Source organism: Arachis ipaensis, chromosome B07 (genome assembly GCF_000816755.2).
Source record: "Arachis ipaensis cultivar K30076 chromosome B07, Araip1.1, whole genome shotgun sequence".
In the NCBI taxonomy this organism is placed as follows: Eukaryota; Viridiplantae; Streptophyta; class Magnoliopsida; order Fabales; family Fabaceae; genus Arachis; species Arachis ipaensis.
Genome location: NC_029791.2, coordinates 110,270,336 through 110,277,197, shown reverse-complemented (window position 1 = coordinate 110,277,197; position 6,862 = coordinate 110,270,336). Strand labels below are relative to the sequence as shown.

At 36.4% G+C, this 6,862-nt stretch overlaps 1 long non-coding RNA gene across 1 annotated transcript; it reads right to left on the bottom strand.

The window, feature by feature from the left end:
• On the bottom strand, window positions 597–1,265 carry LOC110264333. Its single transcript, XR_002350357.1, has 2 exons — window positions 956–1,265; window positions 597–818 (listed from the first exon to the last, which is right to left on the bottom strand). It is a non-coding gene; the product is annotated as an uncharacterized LOC110264333 (long non-coding RNA).

Genomic DNA, 6,862 nt, shown 5'->3' with positions numbered 1-6,862 from the left:
GAAATTTTGGGCAAGAAACCATTGGACAGCCTCACAGAAAAGCTTGTGACATATTTGATCTTCCATTAGACCAAGTAAAGACTTATGATCCCCTCTTGAAATTCAAAACTTCTTAAAACATTTTTCACCCTCTTTGCATAGTTGGCAACTCCCAACTACAATGTACGATGAGTTTAGGGATGGCAACGGGCCCCGCCCCCGCCTCCATAACCTGTCCCCGTCCCCGCCCCATCCCCGCGACGGGTAACGGGGGCCCCGTATCCGCCGGGGTTCGGGGTCTCTGCGGATCTCCACAGATTCTTACAAAAATAAAAAATTGAAAAAAATTTCACTACCAAAACCAATTTAGTTAATTGAATAATAAGCAGATCTTTCTTATCTTATATGAGAATTTGCTTTGCTTCATCGATAATAACTTCAAATGAGCACAAACTTGAAATTGAAAGATTATGCACATCAAACAAAAACTTATGATAAAATTTGTTACATGAAAAACCAAAAACAAAATAACATATAGATTCAAATTAAATTAACTTACATCGAACAATAATCTAGCTAGTACCAGTATATATTATGTTTATATATATATATATATAAAACAATAACATAAAAAAGAATTCAGCAAAATAAAATTTGGTAATATAGAAGAATTAGATCAGAAGAAGCTGAACCCTAATAATGCCATTTTTGGAGCAAAATCTTCAAAACCATAAGACATGTTCGATCGTCATCAACAACAAGAATGCATTCCTTTAGGAATTGGTTATCTTTTTTATCAATCATTGCCATTTTCTCCAAAAGGGGGTGTAAAATTGAACCTATTAACCAAAACAGAGTCTATGAATTTTATAATGACCTAGAAACTAATGAAAGTTTTTTTAAGGAAAAAGATCATTGAACATGGAGAAATAGAATAAAAGAATAAATCCAAAAGAAGATGAACTTTGATGCTCACTGCTGCGACAGAGAAAGGAACGCTCTCGTGAAGACGGCGACCCTCCCGTGAAGATGTTCTCCTTGGCAGGGGCGTCTTAGGCGGCGCGCGACGAACTGACGATTCCTGCGGTGACCTTGAGGGTGAGATGAGGAAGGAATGAGAAGGAGGAGCGCGACGATAAAGGGGTTTAGAGGGCAGCGAACGATGGAGGAAATGTGGACTGGAGAGGTTGTGGTTCTTCGAAGAAGAGAGGAAGTGAATCGGTGAGTGAGACTGAGAGGGAATGAGGCGGCTTAGGGTTACAAAGGCCGAAGAAAAACAAACTAATATATATATATGAAGGGCATTTAAGTAATTTCCTGCAACAGGGATTATACGGGTCCCCACGGGGCGGGGACTCCCATCTCTGCCCCCGCCCCGTTTATTATACGGGTCCCCGTCCCCCGTCCCTGCGAGGAGAAAATGGTCCTCAAACCTGTTTCCCGGCGGGTAAATCCCCGCGGATACCCACCCCGCCGGGAAAAATTGTCATGCCTAATTACTATGCCCACCAGAAGAATGCCTTGATGAATGACATGGACAAAACACTTGATGATGCCAATATACAAATGGACCAAGATGTAAGTCTTCACATAATTTTATGTTGGATTGTACCTTTCTTGATCTTGCCTATACTTTATAACCATTGTTTTTCTTTTGATATCTTACAACATTCATATAAATTCTTGTTGAGGTAATCAACAATACAAATAACACAAGCTCTGCACATGAAAACGGGTCTGCATAGAGGAAAGCAAGTTCTGTTCTTGTCGAGCTTCAAACTCAAATTTATCAAAAATACTTCTTATTTGTGTATGTGTGCCTTTTTATCTTTCTATCTTTTATTAAGCATGATTGAGATATATATTGTGTCTAATGCTTGGTTGGTTCTTTCTTAATAGCTTCCAGATGCCACACCATCGCAGATCAAGAAGTCTTACTAATTACTATTTTGCAATCTTGATAGTGTTGGCAAAAGATGAGATACTTTGCTACTATATGCAAGAATGTGAAAAATGAAAAGTCTTGTGTCATCAAATTTTGCCACAAGTGTCTCTTAAATAAGTTAGTTTTAATATGAAAAAATTATTCCATTTATAATTAGTTAAAAGTGTATAAAGTAAAAAGATAGAGTAACAACTATTTTTGGTTGTGTTATATTAGATATGGAAACTAGAGAGAAGGCAAAAGAAGTGATGCAGCAAGAATAATGGATTTGTCCCAAATGTAAGGATGCTTGCATATGCAGTTGCTGTAGGCACGTAGTTTTTGTTTTCAAGTTTTCATTAATTTTTTTCATTGTTTTATTTTGTGATTTGTATGTTGATATTGAATGAAGAGTGAACTAAGACATGTTGATAAACATATTTTTCAAGGATTAGTGTAAAGACCAAAATTTTTATGTACTGTGTATCACTTTTTGTTTTCTTTTTTGTATGGAATGTTCATAGAGTTTAAGTGCTATAAGTATTTTTTTTTCTTTTCTCATTTTATTTGCATCACGAAGCAAACTTGTACAATAATTATTGATTAATGAAAGAGGCTATAAAATTTCATTTTATGAATTTGTAAATTTAATGAAATATTTCATCATGTAGTAATTAATTTTAGTATATTTATATTGTGTATAATATAAAATAAAATATTACAAAAAATATTACTAAAGATCTATTATAATATTTTTCTTATTGTTAACAAACATCTTTTGTAACATTTTTTTAAGTGTTACAAAAAATATCTATTATAACATTTTTTTAAGTGTTATAAAAAATATCTATTGCAATATTTTTCTAAATGTTATGAAAAATAACTATTGTAACATTTCTTTAAGTGTTACCATGAAAGATCTATTGTAACGTTTCTCATAGTATTACTATAGAAGATCTATTTTAATATTTTTACTAAATGTTATTAAATATTTGAAAAATGTTAGTAAAAATTTTTAGTAACATAGAGTATACTTAACATTTGCTAAAATGTTACTAATATATATAGGTAACATTTTAAAATGATTTGGTAACAATTTTTAAATTTTAAAAAAAGTCAAGTATGTAGTAGTGTCTCTTCCTCCCTCGCATCGTTGTCCTCAATTGCACCGCGCCCCCCGTCCTCGCGTCGCCCTCCTGAAAGAAATATCCATCTAAAAAATTTATCCACATCAAATCAAAGATACATCTATTTAAAAAAAATAAACACCCACCTAAAATAAAAGAAACATTCAATCTATCATTAAAGAAACATCCAAAAATATGAAAAGAAACATCCATTATCACCACGGGGCAGACGAGCGGCTGTGTTGATTCCTCAAATAACGCCACACAGGGAAGGGTTCAGAACGATCAGTGGCGTTGCTTCCAGAGAGTGCGACCGAACGCAGGAAGAGGACCAACTTCTTCGTTCGGAATGCTCGGCGCAACGCAGGAGACAAGAGGACGAATGGTGGTGTTGTTTGTGAGGAGCACAGTCGCGGCGTGACGTATGGAAGAAGAAGGTGCAGTGGCGGCGTCAAGAGCACAGGGCGCGACGCCGGGAAAAAGAAAATGCAGCGGTGGCATCAGTTGCAGGGAACACAAGGGCGGCACGACACATGGAAGAAGAAGGTGCATCGGCAGTGTAGCGCGTTGCCTCTTCAAACGGTGACGATGGCGATAAGGTGCGTGGTGACTGTAAATCCCGCGTAATTTATGAATAATTAGTTAATAAATTAATTATTAATCAAAAAAGTTAGAAAATTAAATGTTATTAATCCAAAGAGATAGAAATAATAAAAATACGAATTTCGGCACTACTTTTAAATATTTTGGCCCAAAATCGGGCCAACGGACCGAACTGGTTGGACTGAGCATGTATTAGGCCCAAGGCCCAACCCATATAACACCAACTCAGCTCTCTCTCCCTTAGAACATTTCATTCCACGCTGAAAATCAAAAGGGGGAGAAGAAGAAAGCTCCAAACCCTTGTTTCAATTTCAATCTCACTTATCTCTCAATCCGGATCTTTGATCGCTGCACCGTTTGCGGCCACGCGATTACCATGTCAAGCTCTACAAAACCCACCGAACAATTCGGTAGGTAAGTCTCGATTTCTCACCCAAATGCTCACTCCCTTAATTTCGAAATTTTGAGCATAGTGTTTTGAGATTTTGTTAATTTTTTGTGTTTAAGATCAAATTAGCTTTGTGAACTTGCTAGGTCTTGTCCCAAACTTCTGTTGGTAAGGTGAGGATCCTCTAAACCTTGTGAAATTATTGATATAGTAAACTCTATGCTGATTTAGTGATATTTATATGGTATTAGATTGAATTATGTGTTGTGGAGGCAAATTGATGGAATTGGAGGTTTGGGAGTGAATATTGGAAGCTTGAGTTTGATTGTTGGTGGTTGGATTTTTCTATTTGGTGTATATTTAGAGTTTTGACATTTGTGGAACGGTGTATTCTGTGACGTTTTGAGCTTAGGGAGGAATCGGCCAAGGTATGATTTTGGTTTTTTGTAGATAATATATAATATAACCTGAAAATTTAGGTTAGATGACCATAGGATAGGTTGAACTATGTAAACTTGATAAGGTTTAGTGATATTTGGTAAAAATGTTGAGTTGTCATGAACTTTTGATGATGATTGATGAGAATGATGATTTTGAGTTGTATATTATTGTAAATGTTGAGCCTTTGATGATGATTTTGAGAATGATGAATTGTATAATTTTGATGGAGGATTGTTGGGGTAGAAGTATTAAACATTAAGAATTAGTATGTTGAGGAAGGTATTGATTGACTACGAAATTGTGGTTAATGTTGTTTTGGGGTGTAAAACCTTGGGTTGAATTGATGTTATTGGTAAAATAGAGGTTTAGAGATTTTGATAAAAACTTGATTTTTGACCAACTTCGGCGGGTCATAACTTGGCTTCCGGACCCTCAAACTATGTCAAACTTATTTTAAATAAAAATTGGGTCCGTGAAGTTTATGCCATTTGAAGGACAGACTAAAAATGGTTTTTAACAAAAGATTTATGTGCGTCGGAAGTTTGGTGTGTAAAAGTAATTTCTGCAGAACTTAACAGCTTTTTACTACTTTCACTGGGCATGCGTACGCGAACACACACGTGTCACAGACACTGGGATCTGCCCAAACGTCTCGCGTACGCAGGCGCGTGCATGCATAAGCAGAATGGGAGAATTTACAGGCTCGCGTACGCGGACAAGGGTCGCGTACGCAAGAATGGCAAATGACACCTCCGAGCACGCGAAACATGGCATGCGTATGCAGAACTCATGTTTTGGAAAAAGTGTATTTTTGTCATTTGAACATGTTTCATAGTTTCTAAACCTCTATAGTTACCTTCTAAAGTCCCAAATTTAGTTTTTAACTATAGTGAAGTAGGTGAACTTAGAAAAGGAGTTACTTGGCAGTGAAGAAAGAGATTGGAAGTAATGATTTATGCTTGAAAAGTGCTGAAATGCCGAATATGTGATGAATGACGGCCGTAATGATAATGATTAAAAGAATCTGAATGACTATATGGCTTATTGCACTTCTATTATCTGAGATATGAGTTTTTCTAGGTAGATGCAGTGGCTAGCCACCACTCGCTCCAGGTTAAGACTCGATACTTTGTTGACCCTAAGTCGCAAGATGTGGCCGGGCACTTTAACTCCCCAAAAATTCTCCCAAAGAGATGAGAAAATTGAATGATTGAGAATTATATGCATAGACTCTTGGGGATGCGCGCACGAATGGACTGTCAAGGGTTAGCTATCGGACATGTCGGGTTTGGCTATATAACCGACAAATGATATCATCAACCATAGGGCAGGCATACATCATATGCATTTGTTTGTTTTGTTTGAGTGTGCATTACTTAGGTTTGTCTATTTGATTAATTATGTTTACTTGCTATATGTTCTACCTGCTGTAACTGCATTCTATCTGTGCTTTCTTTATCTGTATTGTATGTTTATGCAATTGAGAGATCTCTTGTCGGGTGGAGGAGTGACGAGGGTAGTTCCATCGGTGTTTCAGAGGCTGGAAAAAGTAGGGAGTGAAGGATTAAGTTAGAATTAGATTTATAACTTGAAACCTTAGATAGTTTACCTAAAGTCTAGTTTAGCTTATTCTTTTAAGTTTAATTTGAGTGTCAGAGTTTTAGGATTGCCTTTGGCTTTTCTGGGACCTTATATATTATGTACATTGGCACATTTACCAAGCTGAGAAATCCCGATTCTCATTCCATACCTATATTGTTGCTTTCAGATGCAGGTTGAGAGGTACCTAGCTAAGTGTCTGGAGTTTCATGTTGCAAGCAAAGTTGGGATGCTATATTTTGATATTTTGATATATATATATATTTGTATTTCTCTATGTATATGTATAGACTTCTCCTCTGTATATGCTTTACTTTTGTTCCTCCTAGAGGCTTCATGGAGAAATAGAAGCTTGTTTCATGTATTTTAAGTTGATTTGGGATGTATATATATGTATATGATATTCTCTAGCTGGTCTTGGCTTCGTAGGTCGAGCCTGGAGCTTGATATTTTGTACCTTTGATATTCTGCTTATTATGTATATGAACCTTACCTTGCTCTTACCCGACGTTCTGTTTTTGTGAGCAATGCGCTTTTATTTTTGCAGTTTTGCTTCAGCTTTTCTTCAAGACTCCTCGTTATGAATTTCTTTCAACTATTACTATGTATATATTTTATTTTAGGGGTCGTAATACCACATCAACTCTATTTTATGGTTTAAGTGTAAAGCTCTGTGTGGTAGGGTGTTACCATGACAGCACGATAGAGAAGGGGGAGTGAAGTGGCTCCGATAAAAGGAGAGAAATGTAAAAGGTGAAAGACTAGAATTGTGATGGATAAATAGGGTGTAATGTTTTTTGT